This window comes from Artibeus jamaicensis, unplaced genomic scaffold (assembly GCF_021234435.1).
Source record: "Artibeus jamaicensis isolate MK-2021 breed Jamaican fruit bat unplaced genomic scaffold, CSHL_Jam_final contig_559, whole genome shotgun sequence".
Lineage (NCBI taxonomy): Eukaryota > Metazoa > Chordata > Mammalia > Chiroptera > Phyllostomidae > Artibeus > Artibeus jamaicensis.
The window spans coordinates 2,958,097-2,979,285 of record NW_026521887.1 but is presented as its reverse complement, the minus strand read 5'-3'; positions in this window follow the sequence as shown (position 1 = coordinate 2,979,285).

Below are 21,189 nucleotides of genomic sequence, written 5' to 3'. Positions count from 1 at the left end.
GGGTTGGAAGAGGGCCAGACAAAATGTCAGGAGACCTATTAAGAGGTTATTGTAGTATTCAGGCAAGATTTTAGTGTGTCCTAAGGTGGTGATAGTTGAGGTGAAGAGAAAGGAGTAGAATTTGAGACAAAAAATCAATAGAACTTTGTATTTTAAAAGTTCTGGCTAGTATTAACACAGTGAGGAGGAAACAGAAATGAAAGACATACTGTGATATAGAAAGAATGAGACAGGATTATTTTCAGACTGTACACTTAAGGAATCTCAAAGCATCAACTCAAAAACCATTTGAATTAGTAAAGTTATTTAGTAACCCTAATTTTCCCTTTACCATTTACTTTATCACTTTCTAGGTGATTATTTCACCCCTTTTCATCTCCCCTAAAACCTACAACCTCTTTTCTATCTTCCTCAGTGATTTTTTTTTGCTCACTTTCCACTTATGACTGTGCTTTCTATTTCAGCAAAAACTAAACACAATCAGAAGAGAATTTCTACATCTCTAATCATCAAACCTGCCCTCCTATTTACATAAGTATTCCTTTATAATTTATCTTTTCTTATGTTCCTAGAGATGGATTATCCTCACTAAGGCCACACCCTCTACTTATTGACTGGCTTCTATTCCCTTTGCTCCCTGATTCTTGCTTTTCTCTTGGCATCATCATTTTGTCTACTCTATTAGATTATACCTCTCAACATAGAAATACATATTTTTTTACTTAAAACACACCCTTTTGACCCCATATATCTATCAAGCTATGACTTCATGTCTTTGCTCCCATTTGCAGTAGTACTTCTTAAAAGAGTTGTGTATTCCCACTGTCTCCAATTCCTTCCTTCCCATTCTCTCTTGAATACACTCAACAGGTTTGTGTTCCTACTTCACCACTGGACCTGCTTTCATTTAGGTCATAAGTGATATTCATGTTGTTAATTCCATGTGGACAATAGCCAATGACTGAATGACACAAGGGTATAAGTGTCTGCCCCTAGACTCAAGGTAGGATGAACTATGTGTACAACTCCCAAGTGTTATCAGACTAAGGAGTGTTTCTGGGGAAACCACATTCTTGCTGGCTTTTTTCTTCTTCTCCATCTGGCTTCCTGTGCTCTCCATCTCCTAACATCACCCTCTAAGTAAACCTCTTGAACGAATATCTTTTCTCAGGCTCTGCCTCTCATAGCCCACTGTAAGATAATTCTCTGTGCCTCATCACTGGATTTCAGAGAAGAACATTCCACATATGTGTCAAATATTAAATGTTCCTAACTATTATAATTAACTTTCACCAGGATGCCAGCCTATCATGTCTCAGAAATTTTTGGAGCTAGTGAAGTTCTGCTTAGGTCCTTCTCTCTCCCTGTCCTTATTTCCCCCAGCTGAGGATATCTTGCAGTTAAAATTGTAACTAGCCTATAGCACAATTTCCAAAAATTAACACAAAGCTGGTACATGGCAGTTGTTCAATATGTATTTTTAAATGAAGGAATTATTTTATTTAACCCTCTGATGGACTTTATCCATTTACCTCTATTGTCCTTGTTCTAGTTTGCATCTTTTGCCCACTAGGATCTGTAACCTTGAGTAGATTCTGACTTTTCCTTCTGCATAAACAGGACATTAACTAAAAAAGATACAGCCATTCTTCTAAAAGACAAGCTCCTCAAAAATGCAAAAGTGGTCTAGCACAGACATATCAATAGAACACTATCTCAGCAAATATGAATTCATTTGTTAGTTGATAATATTGATACAGGGTGCAGCCAGGGGGGCCCCCCAAAAGATTTGGAATAGTGTCCAGAATTCAAAGCGTATAGGAATATTGGAGAGACATATAAGATGTCCTCACCCCCCCCCCAAGGGGGAATGAACGAATGGAGCAAGGCCATTGAGAGCTGTTTTGTATAGCAACAGTTTTGGAGCTAACCTCTGGAATGATTATTTAACATTTCTATAACCTTTAACTGGTTTCATAGATATGTTAAATAGCAGTGGCCAAGTTTGGAGCCAGGGAGAAGGTTGTGGTGGAGACTCAGAATGTAACTAAGGGCTGCTCTCCTGAGTGAGAAGGGCTGGGACTCAGGAGGATGAGACTAGGAGCTGCACACCTGAGTGAGAAGGGAGTAGCAGGGGACTCAGGATGGAAACTAGGAGCTGCTCTCCTGAGTGAGAAGGGTTTGGACTCAAAATGGTAACGAGGGGCTGCGCGCTCCTGAGTGAGGTGCCTGGGTGAGAGCTTGGAAAAGACTGGCTCCAGGACATGAGGGGAGAACTGCCCAGGTGAAGAGAGAGCCACGCAATTTCAGCAGAGTGAGGACTCCCTCTTGGTGAGGTAAAAGAGGGAGCCATGTGGTTTTGGCAGGATACGGACCCCATCTTTCCCAGGTGAGGGGGAAAACCACGCAGCTTTGCCAGAATGGAGATCCCTGCAGCCAGGTGAAGAAGAAAGCCACATGCTTTTGGTGGAGTGCGGACTCCTGCAGCTTTGGTAGAAGAGGCCCACGTGGCTTTGGGGTGCCCCCTTTGGCTGCGGGGCCTGAAAAGCAAGAGAGACTTTGACTGGAACTGGGTACAAAGGACTCTTGCCAGTGGACCATGAGAGGGTACCACAGTACTTTGGATTAACTCGAGATCCTGCACAGTGACACAGCTGACGGTGCCAGCAGCCTGCAATACAGACGTGTGCTCTTTTCCTGATTTACGGTACCCGGAGTTGGGACAGTGGGAGAAGGGGAGCGCTGTGTGGGTGTAGGTGTACACCCTAAAGGACTTTGATATTTTAGTGGTGGCATTAGGCCTGAATAGCATTAAATAAACATTTTGTTTCCTTTTCACAAATCTCTGGCATTGAGAGATGTCTTTCCAATTGGCGGCGGACAGAAGGGCCCAGTAGATTTTAGTATTTTGTTTTTGGGAGGGGCCCCTGTTGTGTAGCAGTTTTGGGCATCCCTAGGTGGGCCAAATATTGTATTGCCCCTCCCTCGGACCTCTTGTTCGGTAACAATATCAGAGAACATTATGGTTAGGAGAGATCTTAATGACATTTATTTTAGTCACTTCTTGTTCTAATCTTTTCATCATTTGATGAAGCAACATAAGCATGGACCCTATGCAGGCATGCAGTAAGGTAGTAAGGTTTGTTAAACCCATTTCCTCATAGCATTATCTGTCTTGGGATGGTTCTGATTGGTAAAAATTTCTTTACTGTTCATGCATCAATCATCATGACTACTAATCTCCATTTACTGGTCTAATTCTACTGATTGGAGCAATAGTAAATACATCTAAATCCTCTTCCACAAGATAGCCATACAGATATTTGAAAATAATTGTCTTATTTTCTTTGAATTTCTTTAATACAAAGTTTTATGTCCTTATTGAAATTCAGCCCCTCTAATGTGTTCTGATTACCATCTCCTCTGGTTTCTCAAGGACTTCGTTTCTCTTTCTGTGTTCCATTGTCAATATCTCCAGTGCAACTTTCCTATTAATAGTGCAACTATACTTAATCTTGGATGGTATTCCCCAACTCTGTCGGACTCAATGGTCTTCTTTGTAACAAATATTTTGCAGTGCTCTCCTTTCTCTTCTAAAATGAAATTCATTGACATATAACTTACACCTAGTAACAATATTAATAAAATGCCTTAGCAATAATAAAATAGAGAAATAAAAGAAATGCAATTTATAACATATTTTATAGTATGTAAAATATATTTTAAAACCAAATGCTTGGGGTATGTGGTAAGTAACTTTTTAAAGTCTCCCTGTTAAATTATACCTTTGTGTCTTCTTTTCTCCTTGAATATGTGTGGACCCAGTGGCTTTCTTCTAATGAATAGAATATGGCAAAACAGTGAGAAATCACTTTTAAGATTACTTAATAAAAACTGTGACTTTCATCACCTCTCCTCCCCCATCCCTGCTTTCACTTTCACTCTTGCTCTTGCTTATTTTGATGAAGGAAGCTTCTATGTAGAGATGCCTGTTTTAAAACAAACTGTGCACAACCTCTGCCCCATTGCCAGTGAAGAACTGAGGCCTTGGCTTCAAAAGCCTGTATGGAACTGAATCCTGGAACACCCACCCAGGAGTGAGCTTAGAAGTGGACCCATCCACACCTAAGCTTTGTCATGAGTCTGTAGCTCCAGGTGATATCTTGGTTGCAGCCTTATCAGATACCCAGCTTCCCAGAGCTGGAGAAACCAGCTGAGTTGTACTTAGATTCCTGACCCAGAGAAACTTTGAGATAATTAATGTAGTTTTAAGCCACTAAATTTTAGGGTAATGAGCTACTCAACAGTGGAAACTAACAATCCACAATGAAGTTTTGACATGCTTACACATGCTTCTGGGGGTCATTTGGATTTAAGAGAAATAAGATCAGAAATCATTCTGAAGAGAAAGGTCAGAAACAGAAAAGAGCAGAGATCTGAGTGGACACAGTTTGAAAATCAATGTTGGGTTAGAAATTGGTTTTAGGAAAACCAGAGTTACTCTAATTTTTTAAAACTCAGCCCCTTTATAGCCCAGTGATCTTCATAACATGTATTCTATGTTAAACAAACAAAACCTCAACCAACAATAAATCCTTGATGGACAAGCAATGGGATTGGTTTATAGGATCTAAATGTTTTCCTGGAAAATGCTATAATCCTGTCAAAGGGCATATTTTAATACCCCTTTGAATAACTTCTCTCCCCGTTAAGTGTGCACTAACTTTTTACTATAGCTGTCCTTTTTACCTCCTCTACTGAACATCGGGATGCTCCATTTTCCCCATTTGACTGTGTCAGGCCCTTCCTTCCCTATAACTATCAGGAAAATCTCACAGGTGCTTCAGAATCTGTGGCCTTTCCCCCCAAGGGTATAAAATAAGAGGATAAGGAAACTGAAAGGGTTAGGCCAGATCCCCAACGTCCAGACTGCTAATGACCCAGTCAAGCCAGTTTCCAACCCTCTCGGCTGCCTATGACTCAGTTGTCCCCTGACTAGATTGATAGCCCTCAGCTCAATGGAAACTCTCTCTCAACACACACAATAGACACTTGGCGCCAGCCACAATAGCCAGTGGCCAGACTGACCCTCCTGTACCTGGAAACAGCCCACCCATTGTCCCGAGAGCATCCTGGAACCCTGAGGCACCCACCTGGAAAAACAAGACTAACCCCACCCCTATTCCCTCACAAACCCTGCACTTTTTCTTTTAAAACTCCACTCTTGCCTTTCCCTGGTGCTGAAGTCCACCCAATGCAGCCCACCCCTCAGCACAGCATCAAATAAAGGCACTTGGATAAGATCACTTGGTTCCTCCCGTCTCTATTTCTCCAACATTTCTAACAGAAACTATCTTTAATTAAAGTTAGTAAATTTATAATATGTCAAGTTGTAGACTGAGGCTGTTAACACAAAACAAGGAAGAAGTTTTGTAATCTTATAAATGAGCTCAACTTTATTATTTGTAATTGTGGGGACAAAATAATTTTCTTTGTTCTGATGTGCTCAGGGATGGTGATAGTATCATAGAAAACAAATCTCCTCTTTGTAATGCACCATGTTGTAGAGTGTATATTCAGGCCTAATTTCAGGTAAGATACATGAAAATTGTGCAGTGCTCAGGACTATCTGCTATTTGCAATTGCTCTGTACACCTTTTCTTTCTCTGCTGAGCATTGGGATGTCCCCAGCTCCTGCTTACTAATTGCCAGTAGTTCCCCTTCAATGATTGTAGCAATCAGAAATACTCCCATAAAATTTTAAAACTCCCTCCTGAGTGGTGTTACCACCCATTGAAAATCACTGCTCTATTATTTCTTTCAAATTCATCAAGTCCTGTTGACTCTACTGTTAAAACAAATCCTGTCATTTGTAATATGTGATTAGTCCTTGAGCACAACTCCACCCTCAGCCCAGGAAGAGTGCATAAGATTGAGTCCTAAATCAATCAATGTATTACATTAATCTGGTGGACACAATCAGAGCCAATGACACACAATGAAGCTTTTACTCACTATTTTGGGAAAGAGACTTTGGTTTTCCCAGCCAGTGTGAATCACAGGGATTGTAAGATGTAGATCTGCTATAGTCGTTTTGTATCTTGTGAAGCCCATTGTAAAAAAATCAAACTTGTGGAGTGCACCCTTGACTCTGAGTTCTCTACGGGTGATTCTTTCCATGCTCTTAGGTACTGCTAGATTTGTGGAAGAGGAAACTGTATTTCTACTTATGGTTATGTTAGGAGATTAAGTAAAAATAGGTCCAGGGAGAACTTATATATGTAATCTGTGATCCTAGTACTTTCATAGAATATTTTCATTGCACTCTTTCATCCCTGAACCAGTTATGTGTTCCCAAGGCCATATATATCATATACTGCCAGGAAAAGGAAGAAAAAGCAGGGTCAGCACACAGATACACTTTTCTAGTCATAAGGAGATTATTATTATTTTTTTGTTTGTCTCCCCTTACTGGAAACTAATCTTCATAAAGGCAAGAATTTTCACCTGTTTTGTGTACTGCTGTCTCCCTGGTGCCTGGAAGAGTGCTGCCAAGAGATGAAGGAAAGGTAAGTCTTGGTGGCTTGGTTTTCTCTATTTGCCACCTAAACAGTATTAATTGATATTCATTCTATTTGTGTCTTTTTAAAAGCTTTTACTTATGTATTTTTGGACTATAAGACTCACCTAGGTTTTAGAGGTGGAAAATAGGAAAAAATTTTTGAGGCAAAAAATATGGTAAAATATTTAATAACATAAATAACATAATATTTCACCAATTTTAATGTAAAGCTACATTCAGACTATAAGATGCATCCCCATTTGTCTCCTTCCTCTACTACCAGTTCCAGAGTGCCTGCTCCCTCTCTTGGTACTGCTGCTGCTACAGGTAGCTTACCTGGTAAAGTGACCTTCATTTCCGAGATGAGTAATCTGCTAGCCTCAATGTCCTTCTTAGGCTATGGAGGATGCATTTATTTCTTACCTTCAATATTGGTTGTAAACAAATTTTTCTCGCCCCCATTGTGTCAAAGTAGAGGCATCTCACCTTGAGGTTCAGGGTCAATCCCTCAGCCAGGATGATCAGTTCTTTTCTTGCCTGATGGATTTATGGCATGAGGAGATTAAAGTGCCCAGACACTTCCATTCTTTAAAATTTCACTTTCCAGTGTATGGTTTCCTAAATGAATGACTGTAGATCCCTTGGACCAAGGACTAGGAATCATTATGGTGTTGACTTGCCATAGGGACTCCTGAGGATCTGGTCTCACTTTTAGTGGGGTCTGGGTCAAAAAAACTGGCTCAGAAATTAATATTTGTTTTATCACTTCTTTCATCTGTGACATCAGTTCTGGCATTTCTGATTTACTTAATGTGGGCCCTAATTTTCTTCAGAGTTCCAAGAGTCTTCCTGACAGTGTTATGAAACCATCTCCCAAAGTCCTTGTCGTGATTCAAATTATATATTGCAATAGACTGTGCTCCTGTAAGTAAACTCGTCCTTATTCAACTTTATCTTTTGCCACCTTTGATCCAACACCTTTGACACCATCTTTAAGATCCAGTGCTATAGACAATCTCTTTCTTGGTCAATATATATGGGCTGGCTCTTGCAGCCACCATGGGGGTTAGTTCCTTTTTTCTCTCAGGGGGCCCAGCACTTCCCAACCATGTGCTGTTTGCACTGAGCTCTGGTTCTTGATCTGGTACAAGTGGGGATAGGGACAAATTATGCATTGTCTTACAGTATAGAGACTTCTGCTTCATGTTCAAATAAGGTACAAACACAGCCTCAGCAGGTTGGAGAGGGCCCCTTCAGCAGGGCCACATGGCTCCGCATTTTAACCATTAGCATTAACTCTGATGTCCCCATTCAGGTCATAGAGTCCCAATCATACCAAGGAAGACACTGACGTTGTCATAGCAGATTTGCCAGGGATGAAGAGTCAAATTTTTTGAAGTTCTACTATTCTCATAAATTGTCATGGGTGTTATCCTTAGCTTTTTCTATCCTCTATCCATAGGAGATGAAAATCTTAGATACCACCAATGAGGCCTTCTAGCTTTCACACTTCATTTCAATGAATAAGTCACAGGCCTAAGCTGCACATTGTCTTTCTTTAAAGATCAGTGGCTTGGCAAGAGCCACCAGATTCCATTGTTTGGTCAGAAGTGGCATCTTTTTTGAATCTCTCAAAAGCCTGGATTCTGTACTTATCAAGGCACTCTCTTCCACACATATCCCATCCCAGTTCATCACCAATAGAAGTTTTAACAACTGTGCTTTTCCAGCAAGCTGGAATTGTCAGGGCCTCCCCTGACACCAGGTTGGGTTTTTGCGCTGGCACATGGCGGATCCAGCTCTGTGATTCCATTGTAGAGTCTGTGTCCTTGGATCATTTCTGGCACTATCTGTCTTAGGTTCTCTGGGAAACGGACATGAGGATAAAGATTTGTGTGAAACAAGTTTATTAAGAAGTGACCTTGATATCTATGTTTATAAAGAAATAGCAGAAGTAATCTTGGGCAGAGGAAGAATTTGAAGTTTGATGTTGAGTTTGAAGGGCCTCAGTCAATCCCAATGGGAGTCTCATCTGGGATGATATTTTAGAGTTGTTCTGCCATGAGAGTAGAGCCAGGCCTTTATCTCCCCCTTCATCCACCAGTCATTGGATGTGTTCTGCCCCTGTGGAGATGTCTTGAACTTGGACAGGATGGCTCCTCTTACTGAGGGCAGGTCTCAGGGTTGGAGGGTCTCATAAGAGAGCCGGAAGCCACCAACACGCCCAGCAACTGGGGAATGATGTAGGGGGTCCTACACTGCAGCCACTCCTGTCCCTTTTGAAAATCCTCTCTATCCACCTGTACTGTAGTAAGCATTGATTCTATGCAGGCTCTGTTGTCAGGCTTTTTCTCTGATGCACATTTCTTTGGCAGTAGAGGGACATATCACATCTACTCCCTACACCTGGATCTCCATGGTTTCACACCTGTTGGTTCATACTTCAGTTTGTACCCTTTTTGACTGCCCACCTTCATCGTCTGCCTGACTTTCTGACTCACCCCCTAAACACTGTGTCCATCCTTTTGTCTTGACTCTCTTCCTGCCCCACACACTGTAGACTGATGCTTGGGTTCTCCTTTTCCCAGCACTGATATCACAATCTTGCTGGGAGTGGAAATTGGACAGATACCTTACTGCACATTTCCTATTTATTGTGTTGCTGCACGATTTACTCTCTCCTTTTACCATGAGACCATAGTCCATCATCCTGAATGGACTATGGTGCTGAAGGACACTTCCTCAAAGACAAATCTTTATCCATGTGATAACAGTTGCTGAACATGTACCATGTCCTGCCTAGATTATTTTCAGGTTATGCCATTGTAAGTGATACAGAAAAAGTCCCTGCTCTCATGGAGCTTACATTGTAGTGGAAAGATCATCAATTACAATGAAGAAATGAATAAATAAATGAATGAATGGAGAGATAATATTAGATAGTGATAAACGCTATGCCAAGAATTAGAATAATGTGATAGAGTAATGGAATGGCTATTAAAGGCTTCCCATTGTCTTCTGGGTACAATGCAGACTCTAGCCAAAGGCTCCCATGGAGACAAGTTCTGACCCCTAGCGAGAATTGGATGGGATTTCTCTGGCTTTCTGGATTTGACCATTTGGGTGGTAGGCTATTCCCAGAGGGCCAGGCCGTTGGCCCTGCATACCCACTTCCCTTTCTCCTCTTCCTTCCCTTAGACTCCAGGATCCCCAGTGCTGGAACAATAGTGCCATGAGCCACACTGACAAAAGACCAGCTGGCCTCAGCAGGTTTATTCTTATCAGTGACTGAAACCAGACAATTAATAATCCATTTCAATTGTGACTTTTGCCATTAATTTTGGAAATGCTGAATGGAACATGACTTTGTGAAGGAGAGATTGTTTTTTTAAATCCAGAGGAACACTGTTCATTACTACTGAGCTTGTCACTGGGGCTTAATTTGCAGACTCTGCACTTAGCATTGGCCCCACTAGCCCATTTCCCCCTCCCAACCCTTCCTCACTGAGGTTATGGGAGGAACCTGTGTTAGGTACAAAAACTAAAGGAAAGCAAAACAGAACCAAGCATGTTATCAGTGCGTTCTGAGTCATGGCGGATAACTCCTCAAAAATGCCAGTTCTCATCAGGAACCACAATTCTGTTCCCTGCACAGATGAAAGAGGAACAGAAACTTCACTTCTCTCAAAAATGGAAGCTCCTGGCTTTGGCAGGCCCTACCTTTGCTAACTTACCAGGGCACCTAATGATTAATCTGAAGAAATTGGTGACTCATTCCTTAAATACCCCTAGGGCCCAGCCAGAGCTCTTCGGTTTCCTCCACCTCCTTTCCCCCTATATTTGGGCTTTGTCTTCATTACCTCGTCTCCACTTCTCTCTCTCTCTCTCCCTTTGTAGACCTGAGTCACTATCTTAGCTTCACTTCCCCCTAGTGGCAAGTATGGCAAATTACCCATAGGAGTGTGGTTTACAAACAGCTCCAACTTACCTGCTGTCATGCAGGCTGAAAAGATGCTTAAAACGAGAGAAGACAAACATGTATCACTCAGGGGAGTTTCAACTTTTATTTTAAGCACAACAGACAGACCCATCAAAAATTGTGAGATTTTTATCTTTTATCACTTAATTACAGTAAACATATAAATATTATAATTTTATAAATTAGATAGTATAACTTTTACAATCAAGCCTCTTATATATCTTTTCTGTTATTATTACAGTAAAATATAATTTATGAAAAATGTTTTTGCATGTTTATATCTTAATTGCAATGTTAATGATATTGGTTCTCTAAAATTGACATTCGTCACATGGATTGACCATTTGGGTGAATAGCCACGCTTTACTGACAAAACTGTGTATCACTAGGGTTATGCCAGTGTTTCTGAAGCTAACAATAGTCTTAAGAAGGGTGGGGTGATCCGTGTGTTATGAAAATGAATAGAAAGACCCTTCTACAGCTAAAAATGTCACCCTCTGTCACATGGCCTGAAATTATACAATTACCTTTGGCTAAAGTCAAATGTTCATATCGATGAGCAGATGTCATTCAAGCCAATTAATTATCAACTCTTTCTTATTTCTGTGATTAAATCACAAAAAAGCCTAACTCTCAGCCACTGAAAAAAGGTGAAAAAAAATGGCACTGTAAACAGCAGGGTCAGTGTTCACACCATAGGGAGGCTAAAGAACACAATGACATCTTCTTGTCTGGGACAAGAAGATGGAGGTGCAGTCTAGAAGGTGGAAAAGGAGTGTGAATAGGGAGCTCACTGCTTTACTTCCAGCTCTCTTCAGGCACAGATTTTTAAGACTGATAATTCATGAGTCCTTATGAAAATTTCTCTCCCCAAAATATCAGTGGTGCTGGTCAGGGGCTGAAAGAAAGACCTTCATCCTTTATTTTGCCTGTTAAGGGTTAACTCATGAAATCCTCCTCACAATATTATGAAGTAGGCGCTGTTAATGTTCCCTGCACAGGTAAACTGGGCATAGAGAAGTTAAGTGACTTGCCTAGAGTCACTTAGCAAGCAATCGAGGGGGTGGATTGCAGTCAGCCATCTGGCCAGCAGGCACATGCTGGGGCTGTCACTCAACTGGAACAATGTCTGGCTGGGGTTCGGCAGCAGGAGCTTTTCTGATTGTAGGACAGTAAGCCAGATGACTTGTTGCAGTGGATCTACCAATATCTTTTAGACAAAACTGTCTGATTGATTAGCAGTGCTGTTATGTCTGAAAGAGGATAGTCTAGTACTGAAGCTTAATTTAGTGTGCAGGATTATAGCTTATCCTCCCAGATTCTAAGCAGAATTGTGTACCAAGGAGTTGGAATCAGGGTGGCCTCAAGTTCTATGGGTTTTCATGGCTGAGATGAGAATACTATTTTCCCCACAATGGACATCAGTTTTATTCATTGCTTTTTATCAAACAAAGACAATATGTTTTATTTTTAAAAGTCTTGTCATAGTGGTTTAAGTGTTTCAAAAATGATCCAGTTTTCAATGTGTCCACTGCTGGTGGGAATGCAGACTGGTGCAGCCACTGTGGAAAACAGTATGGAATTTTCTCAGAAAACTAAAAATGGAAATGCCCCATGACCCAGCAATTCCACTGCTAGGATTATACCCTAAGAATCCTGAAACAGCAATTCAAAAGAACATATGTACCCCAATGTTCATAGCAGCACAATTTACAATAGCCAAGTACTGGAAGTAACCTAAGTGCCCACCAGGAAGTGAGAAGATGAAAAAATGGTGGTACATTTACTCATATGGAATACAGCAGAAAGAAAGAAGGAGCTACTACCCTTCACAACAGCATGGATGGATCTGGAGGGCATTATGCTAAGTGAAGTAATCCAGGCTGTAAGAAGTACCATATGATCTCACCTATTACTGGATCCTAATCAACAAAACAAATAAGCAAGCAAAATATAGTCAGAGACATTGAAATAAAGAACAAACTGACAGTACTTAGAGGTGAGAGGGGAGAGGATAAGGGTGGGGGGAGGGAAAGGTGCATCAAGGAAGTTGTATAAAGGACACATGGACAAAGCCATAGGGGGTAGGATCGAGGGTGGGAGGTGGGGATGGGTGGGTCAGGAGGAGTCCTGGGGAGAAAATGGAGACAACTGTACTTGAACGATAATAAAAAACGAATGAAAAAAAACTTTAAAAAATAAAATGTTTCCAGCAGCAGATGCTGGAGAACTCTTTCTCTGTGGCCTGGACCGTATTTTTCAGTGTGCAACATGTTGTTCTGGTGGGGCCAAAGGAAGAGGAAGGAAAAAAAACAGTTCCATGACTGAAACTCAAATTTATTTTGCAAATGCAGGCAAGCCATTGAGTTAAAAGAACAATTAAAAAGAAATTAAACTCATTCTTATTATAGTGATTGTTTATGCTTTTTTTTTAAACTGTGATTTTATCTAGTATGTTAGGATAAACTTATGTGGTTAGAATTATTACAGGGATAGGAGATCTAATTCCAGATCAACCAGTGAAAGCTGGGTAGTTTTAACCACTGACATCTGCAACAGCTAAATAAGACCCATGTTGCTTCTGTTATGCAGTGTTCCCTACCATATTTCTGAAAATGTGCTCAATTGTCACATAGTAAAAAGTAAATACTGGGCTGGTTCCCAGGGATGGTGGTACTCTTAAAAAAAGTGATTCTATTTTCTGTGTTCTTTAAAAACAACATAAGTAAACACATGAAATAAGATTCCAGTCCTATCACCTCTGATTACTGCTCCATCTAAAAATTCCATTCATTTAGAATGGGTGAGGAGATGGATAATATCTTTGGAAAGATTGTAAGTCTAGACTATGGGGCAAGTCAGTTTTATATTTTCACATAGAAAAAAAAACTTTTTTTGCTCACAGAGCCAGATGGTAGACAGAATTGCTCTACTTAATTCTGGAAACTGTTCATGAAAGAGCGTGCTCTGTATACATTGACAGAGATGAATGGTTTGGAAAGGGCTTCCACCAAAAACAGAGACTTGATTTGCAACTGAGGAGGGTTTGTCTGCTCCCTAAGTGACTGAGCTTCCAGAATAGCTTTAAGAAAGGTGTGAATTGGAATTAAGTCTGAAATCATGAGATAAGTAACATCTTCCTGTATACTTACACATTTGGGTGCATGATTCATTTCTGCTCATTTGGCAGGACTGTTATAAAAAATCACAATCTGAAATAAACTTTTTATACTCAGTTTGTGTGCTAAAATGCATTTGCTTAGCACCCAAGGATTAGATTTTTGCCAGTGTTTGTAACAAGGAATGACTAAGATTTGTGTTGCAAAGAGAAAATTAAGGGAGCTGGTATATCATCTTTGTGAACAGTTTGGAATAATATTGTACTTAAAAACTAACCAGTGTAGGATTAGCATTTTTGCATTATATGTTCACATACAGAAATTTGTGTATATTGCATTTCGTTTTCCAGAAGTAATTAGGGCATTCAGGTAAAAGCAATTTGTGAACACTTTGTTATATAAAAGAGGTCCCTGTGCTGAACCACACACTGGGAGATGGTAAATCAGCGGTTCCTTCCAGGGTCTGTTTTGTTTGATTACATTTATATTCCATAATATTTTACCCTTTTCATTTTGTGCTCATATTTTCAGTGGTTTATGAAGTAACAATCTCTAGATTTCATTCCAAATGGAAAGTTGGCATGAAAACTCTCAATCCAATTATTCCTGTACGCATTTTGAAACAAATCATTTTGGTTATTTTGAAAAATTTACAGGAGGTGATAAAAATAGGAAATTTCAGGTTTCAGATGTTTTATTGCATTCTTGTAGCATAATAACAGCTTCATTAAAAATAATTTCTCAATACAATGTGAACTTTGTGAGATGTCTAAAACACACTTGCTGGCTTTCTCTTTAAAGCTTTGTATGAAAGAAAGTTGTGTTATTTTATATTTTCTGTTTCATTTTATTTTGCTAAGGTTTTGTGAGATGTTGAATAACTACCCCCAAATTTATTATTATAAGGATCACAGAGCCTGGAACGTGGTATACTCATAAGGGTGAAGACTCAGGACACTTCCAAGCTAGGCTCATACATGTGCAGAGATACTAGGCAAGGATTCAGGGTTTCTTTCAAACTCCTAAACTAAGAGTCCGTATGGAATACATTGGAAGTGGACATGGGAGAAGCTCTTCTCTAGAGCACTCAAACATTACAGAACTTTTTGCTCAGTTATTAGAGGAGAACATAAAGGGGTAAGCAAAATTGCCCCTCTCCCTCCACATCTGGGAAATGATTGTTTCACAGGCTGAACAAATTTTAGCAGAGTGGAAAGGAATCTTAAAAGTCATCTAATACAGATGTGCTTTTGCTACTCTATTCTCCTTTTCAAAATCCCTCTTCCAAACAATGCTCAAATATTTCCAGTGGTGGGAAATTTAGTCTCCAAAGGCAGCGCCTTCCGTCTGTGAACAGCCCCAGTGTTACAGAGTTCTTCCTGCTATCAACTGAAATCTGTCTTCCTGTAATTTCCACCCATTGTTCCCAGTTATATGTCTCAGACCCATAAAGAAACAGGCCTATTTTCCATTCTATGGCAGCCATTCAGCTCTCCGAAGGAAGGCAGTGGGTAGAGTGAGAGAGATTTGTGGGCAGACAAGGTCCTATTCTCTCTGACCTGAGTTCTCCTATTCTGTGAAATGCTGATTATGAAACCTGACTTACGATGTGGTTATGAAGATTCAAGCAAATGTATACAAGACACTTAACACAGTTCCTGGTGTCTAGTAGCTACTCAATTATTGTTATTATTACTGCTTAAAGTGCCTAGTAATTTCTTTCAAGGTTTTCTTTAAGGCTAATTTATCTTCATTTTTCACCTATATTTAGGTTATTTCCTATATTTAGGGACCTAGTTTAGGTCTCCTACATCTTCTTGGTCATTCTAGTTTTGCCCAGTACATTCTTATCCTTTTTTAAAACATGGTGCTTGCCAGAGAACAGAGTGGAGTACCTCCAGAAGCCCTGACGCTGGTCATTGAAACTTTATGGGTGTCCCCAAAGGGTGTTCTATTCTAATTCTTTCATTCAGAGACTAAGTATCAGCCAGTGTCTGTTAAGGAAGTGGTAGGCATTTCATGGAATAACATCTAGCATTCCTCTAAATGGACATTTTCAAATTATTTGAGTAATGTTAAAATTTAAAAATGCAATAGAATCTCAGTCTAGAGGTAAATGCTTAGTAATTACATAAAAAAGTGATTATTAAAGAAAAATATGCCTATTAGTCAATGTTCTTTTAAAATAGACTTTAAAGCAAAAAGTCCTAAATATTAGCCTAGAAAGGCCAGGATGGAGGTGTTCAGCTCATATTAAAATTTCTCTTCTTCTTCTGTTGTTTCTTTTCAGGTAATACAAAAAGAAGTATAATAATATACTTTGCCTATAGGTGCCAAGACTTGTACTGTTCACTTTTAGACTTTCTTTTATTGTATTTGGAAACAAAAGCCTGGCTACAGTGTGAGGAAGGAAGGGAGTGTTGGATGGAGATAGAAGAAGAAGAAAGAACTGGGTGCAGGAACGCTATACCACATAGTCACTTAAAACTTTCTTTAGTTTCAGAAACTTCCAGAAGACACTCCTGTGTTTGAAAAGGGGCCCATGTTATCCAGCTCTGTCAGTCATGCAGTTCTTTTCCTGGAAAGGCCCTCGTATCAATTAGCATCAAGTTAGGATGATTCAAGAAGGTGATTTACAAAAGTGTGGGCAGCCTGTTTGGAAGCCCCAAATAATAGTGCAATAACCAGTGCTAATAAAACAGCTGTTCCAACCCCTGGACCCAGATGGACAAGGGGAGGAGGTACTTCCTAGGACCTGGGAGAATCATGTAATGAGAGGACCACCTTTGTAGGATGGAGGGACACAGCCAGCTCCAGCAGACCCCAGAGGGAGGGAGCTGGAGGAATAAAGCATCTAAGTCTCTTTTCAATCTCCTATCAGGATTCCTCATTGTCCAAGCCTAACTGGAATTCAGAGGGCAAGGGGGTCCATTGTATTCCGAACATGTCAGTTTCCATTAGTAGAGAGCCTGGTGAGCGGGGAGGGGGAGTGGATTTGGAAGGGCAAGTGGGAGCTGTCTGGCAAAGCCCTGAATAACAGGGCATAATGTTGAGCTGATCAGTGTTTTGTTGAGTAACGTAAATTATAGGCTTTACCAAGTTTGTGTTCCTGCAAAATCATATACAATGTTCTTTTTCTTTCTTGAATCATGATTTAAAGTGCTCTGTGTCTGAAAATTATTGCTTGTTCTTAGAGGGTGTGTGTGCACGCGCACGTGTGTGTGTGTTTGTGTGTGTGTGAATTCTTGCCTAAGCCCTTAGATGGCAAGCTGGAAAACTGGACCATGACATGAGGGACAAGCAGGCCTGATAGCCTCTTTGTGTGGGATGGAAGACAATGAAACTGGGCTCAGAACACAGTGTTTTTTGGAATTAGGTTGCTGGATTCCCACACACGATATTATTTAAACCTGAATAAATCAGACTTTGGGTATTGCTCTGTGAATTACTGTTATTGTTTGGTTTGTGCCTTCTGAGTTAGATGCTACAGGGTGGGACGTGGGGTCCACTCTGAAGGAAGTGGCTGTGGCTATTTTCATTGAGATGAGCCTGGGACTGGGAAGAGGGAACTGTCTCTGGGACTAGGAGAAAGTTCTGTCTGGATTTAGAGATTTGGGGTCACCAAGATTCCCACTGATGGTGATACATAGGGCTTCCCCCAGGTGGGGGGAGCCCTGGGCCCTAGGCTGGGGAGGCTGGGCATGGTCGCTGAGGTGTGGTTGGGGTCTGTGGATCCGATAGTGTCTCTTCTAGAAGTGACTGTGTGATAAGATGCTGTCTTTCTGATAACCATAAACATTCCATGCGTTCTTGTGAAAGGTCACAGTTGCTGGCATTTGAGGGAGACAATGAGAGCAGGGAGATTAAGAGAGCAGAATTCCTTATTCAAGGTGCTACAGGGAATCAGGAGGCATTTATCTTTGGGAGCCCTGTCCAGAAGAACAGAAGCAACAGCATGGCTGCAGGAAAAAATTGGATGAAGGAACCATACCCAGGTGGGCATTTAGACCCTGGGGACTTTGCCATAAATAGTGAGGTATTAAAAATAAGTGTGCTCTTATTTCATAGTCATAAGCTAGTGAAGCCAGCTGTATATGCAAAATATATATCAGCAAAGCACAGCTTCTCCTTCAGTCTCAAGGACTTGTTGCTTGTACTAAATTATTTGCTCTACTTAACAAATATTCTTCCTGACAGTTAACTCAGCTTGGTGCAAAAAGTACATTAGTAGAAAAGCTCTTATTTTGGGAATAATAGTGGAATGTGGGAGGCTGATATACTCCAAGCCTAGAAATCTGGGAAGATGTGTAGGGCTGATTGGCAATTCTGGCATGGAAATATAGACTTAAAGTCACAGTTTCACTGCAGGTGTGGGTATTCAGAGACATGGGTGTAAACCAGGGGTATTTGCCCAGGGAGTGCATTTGTTTTCTGGTCTGGGCAGTGTGGGATTAAGCCTATGAAAGGTGACTGTCAGGCTTGGTGACTGTGCATCAGTTAGTTCATCTTGTTATAGTTTCTTCATCTGAAAACAGGAATAGCAATAATTGCCACCTTATAAGGTGATTGTCAGGGTGAAACGAATTGTTACAAGTACTTAGAAATTGCCTAGAACTTACTTTTCAATTCATCCACTCATTTGCTCATTTATCATTCAAGAATTATTTATTGAGTTATGTGCCAGGAACTGTTTTAGCTATAGATAACACAGGTGAAAATATTTGCCTGCATGGAGCTTATGAAGAGGGGCATAGAACCCTAAAGATCTTTATCGTTTCATCCTTTCCCTCACATAACACACTTCTCGTATGTTGAAAATATGTGTAGGTTATAGCCTGCATGGGCCTCACTAACTTTGCTGATGTTAGGTATTTTTGATTCCTAGCTGCAACTGAAGGAAGAAATGCATTCCTATTGAAATTGTTCATTCTTTCTGCATTGCTAATGCCCCTTGAGGATTTATGGGTTCAACACTGCTGAACTAAACTGGAGATTGGAAGTTTAACTCAATGGCTGACCTATTTAGCCACAGTACTGAAAAGAAAAACCCAGCTTAGGGTGGAATTGAGTTTTTGGAGTTAAGCAAGAGGAACTTCCAATTTTTGAACTTCGCAGTAGAAATGGGTGAAAGTTTAGAGCTGGTTAAAATATGAAAGTTTTCCAGAGGTTTAAAAAAACATCTTTATTTTTTGGAATGGGGGCCTTCCAGCAAGGGCCTGCAACCCCCAATTCAATTAAAACCCACAGAGAAACTCTCCACAGCTCCATGCCACATGGCTATAATTCACTCCAACATATGCTTTTTGGCAGAGTGTTCTGGGTTAAATGTTTACAAATACTGCACTTTGTTTAGGGCTGAATCTCAGAGTTCAACTCTTACATGCTTTAGTTGTATTAACTGATTCCAGGAGGAGAAACTGGGAAGAAGGCTTGAAAAAAAGCAAAGAAATGAAACCCGCATTTTCTCATCTTTGACTCATAGAACTTGGCATGGAAGAAGCTCAGCTTTTTCATGATTATCATAAAAAGGTTTATTCATTTATTTATTCAACAAATGCTTTTTGAGAGTCTACTTTGTGCGAGGTATTATACTTCCTGTTGGAGAGAATACAGTTTAAAAAAAAAGCAGCACTAACAGTACAAAGAAGTCAGGGCTTGGGCCTTCATGGAACCTATGACTCAATGGAGGAGGCACATAGTAATAAAATCTACTGTAGTGATAAGTGTAAAAGTGAGTGGAGTGTTTCTAAGAAGAGGTGAACAGTATTTTAAGAATCAATAACAGGAGAAATTGCTTCGTTAGGAAAGTCAGGCTGAGCTTACTTGAGGGAGGATAATCCAAGCTAAGCTCTGAAGGCAGAGTGAAGGTTAACTTAATGAACAGAGAAAGGAAAGAAGCAGAAGGTTGCAGGAGAGAAAGCTGCCTGTGCAGAGACTGAGTGGTGCTTATACCAGGGGGACCCCAAAAATCAGAATTTATTTATAAAAGTTATATATTTATTCTTACATGTTTAAACTTCGGTCACCTTCAAAGTACTCTCCATTTGATGCAATACACCTATTGAAATGTTTTTCTACTGCCCAAAACAGTTTTTGAACTTGTGATTTTGATGCCTTTTAGTGCTTCTGCCATTTTTTGTTTCACCTCTTCCACATTGGCAAAATGTTCCCCTTGGAGAACTTTTTTCATCCAGGGAAACAAACAAAAGTCACTCAAGGGAAGATTGGGTGAATAGGGAGGGTGGGGCATGGGGGTCAGGCTATTTTTCAGTCAAAAACTTCTGAACCCTGAACACAGTGGATGTAGGCAGGTGTGCTTGTAAATCAGCCATTATGAAATGGGCAAACATGTTGAAAGGGTCTTCAAAAAAAATTCACTGAAGCCAAATGCAGCCTCTCACAACATTAGCTGGTACACTGATACAGATGGATTCCTAGACCAGGTGGGGGAAGCTTGTACTTCAAGGAGCCTGTACTATAGAAGATAATTTCATTTTTGCGGGGTTCCTTCCTTCTAACATCGTGAGAAGCTGGTGTGGTTGAAGCCCACACAGAGATGGGGAGAGAGGGAGAAGGAGGACGATGTGGTTGGTGAAGAGGCTGAAGGGGAAGGAATGCCAGATCCTGCCATGCTTTATTGCATGCATTAAGAATTTTGACCACCATCCTAATCAAAAGCTGCTCAAATGTTTGAAGGTAGTGGTGTCAAACTCATTTTCACTGGGGGCCACATCAGCCTCATGGTTGCCTTCAAAAAGCCGAATGTAATTTTAGGGCTATATAAATATAACTACTCCTTAACTAGAGGTGATGGGCTTGGTGCTGCCGCCAGGTAGAAACAAGGTGCTGGGTCGGATAAAACAAGGTGGAGGGCCAGATTTGGCCTGCAGGCCTTGTGTTTTAAGGGGTGGTATGAAAAGTATGGTTAGGTTTATTATGCAGTATTGCATAGGGCAACCTCTATCTAGATAGCAGTGCAGATCAGTTGCCTATGACAGGAAAGAGGGGAGCAAGCTAAGACTAGGCAGTAACAGCCTCAGACCATGGTTGAAGATGAGACAAATTTTGAGACCACTCAGGAGGAACTGTGTTAGTCTCTTTGGTTGTTATAGTGGGAAGCCATAGACTGTATGACTTAAGCAACAGAAATTTATTTCTCACAGTTCTAGAGGCTGGAGGTTTGAGATCAGGGTGCCAGCATGGCAGGGGTCAGGTGAAGTCCTCTTCTTGGCTATATCCTCTGATAACCTTCTCTTGTTGTAAGCAGAGAAATGGGTGGGAGGAGGGACAGAGGGGTGGGAGGGAAGGGGGAGAGAGAAAGAGAGACAGAGAGAGAGAGAGATGGATATATTGTGGCTCTGCTCTTTTTATAAGGACACTAATCCCATCATGGGGGTCCCACATATACGACCTCATCTCAACCTGAGTGCTTCCTGAAGTCCTCACTTGTATACTCCACAATTATTACCTTGGGGGTTAGGGTTTTAACATATGAAATTTGGGAGGACATAAGCATTTAGTGCATAACA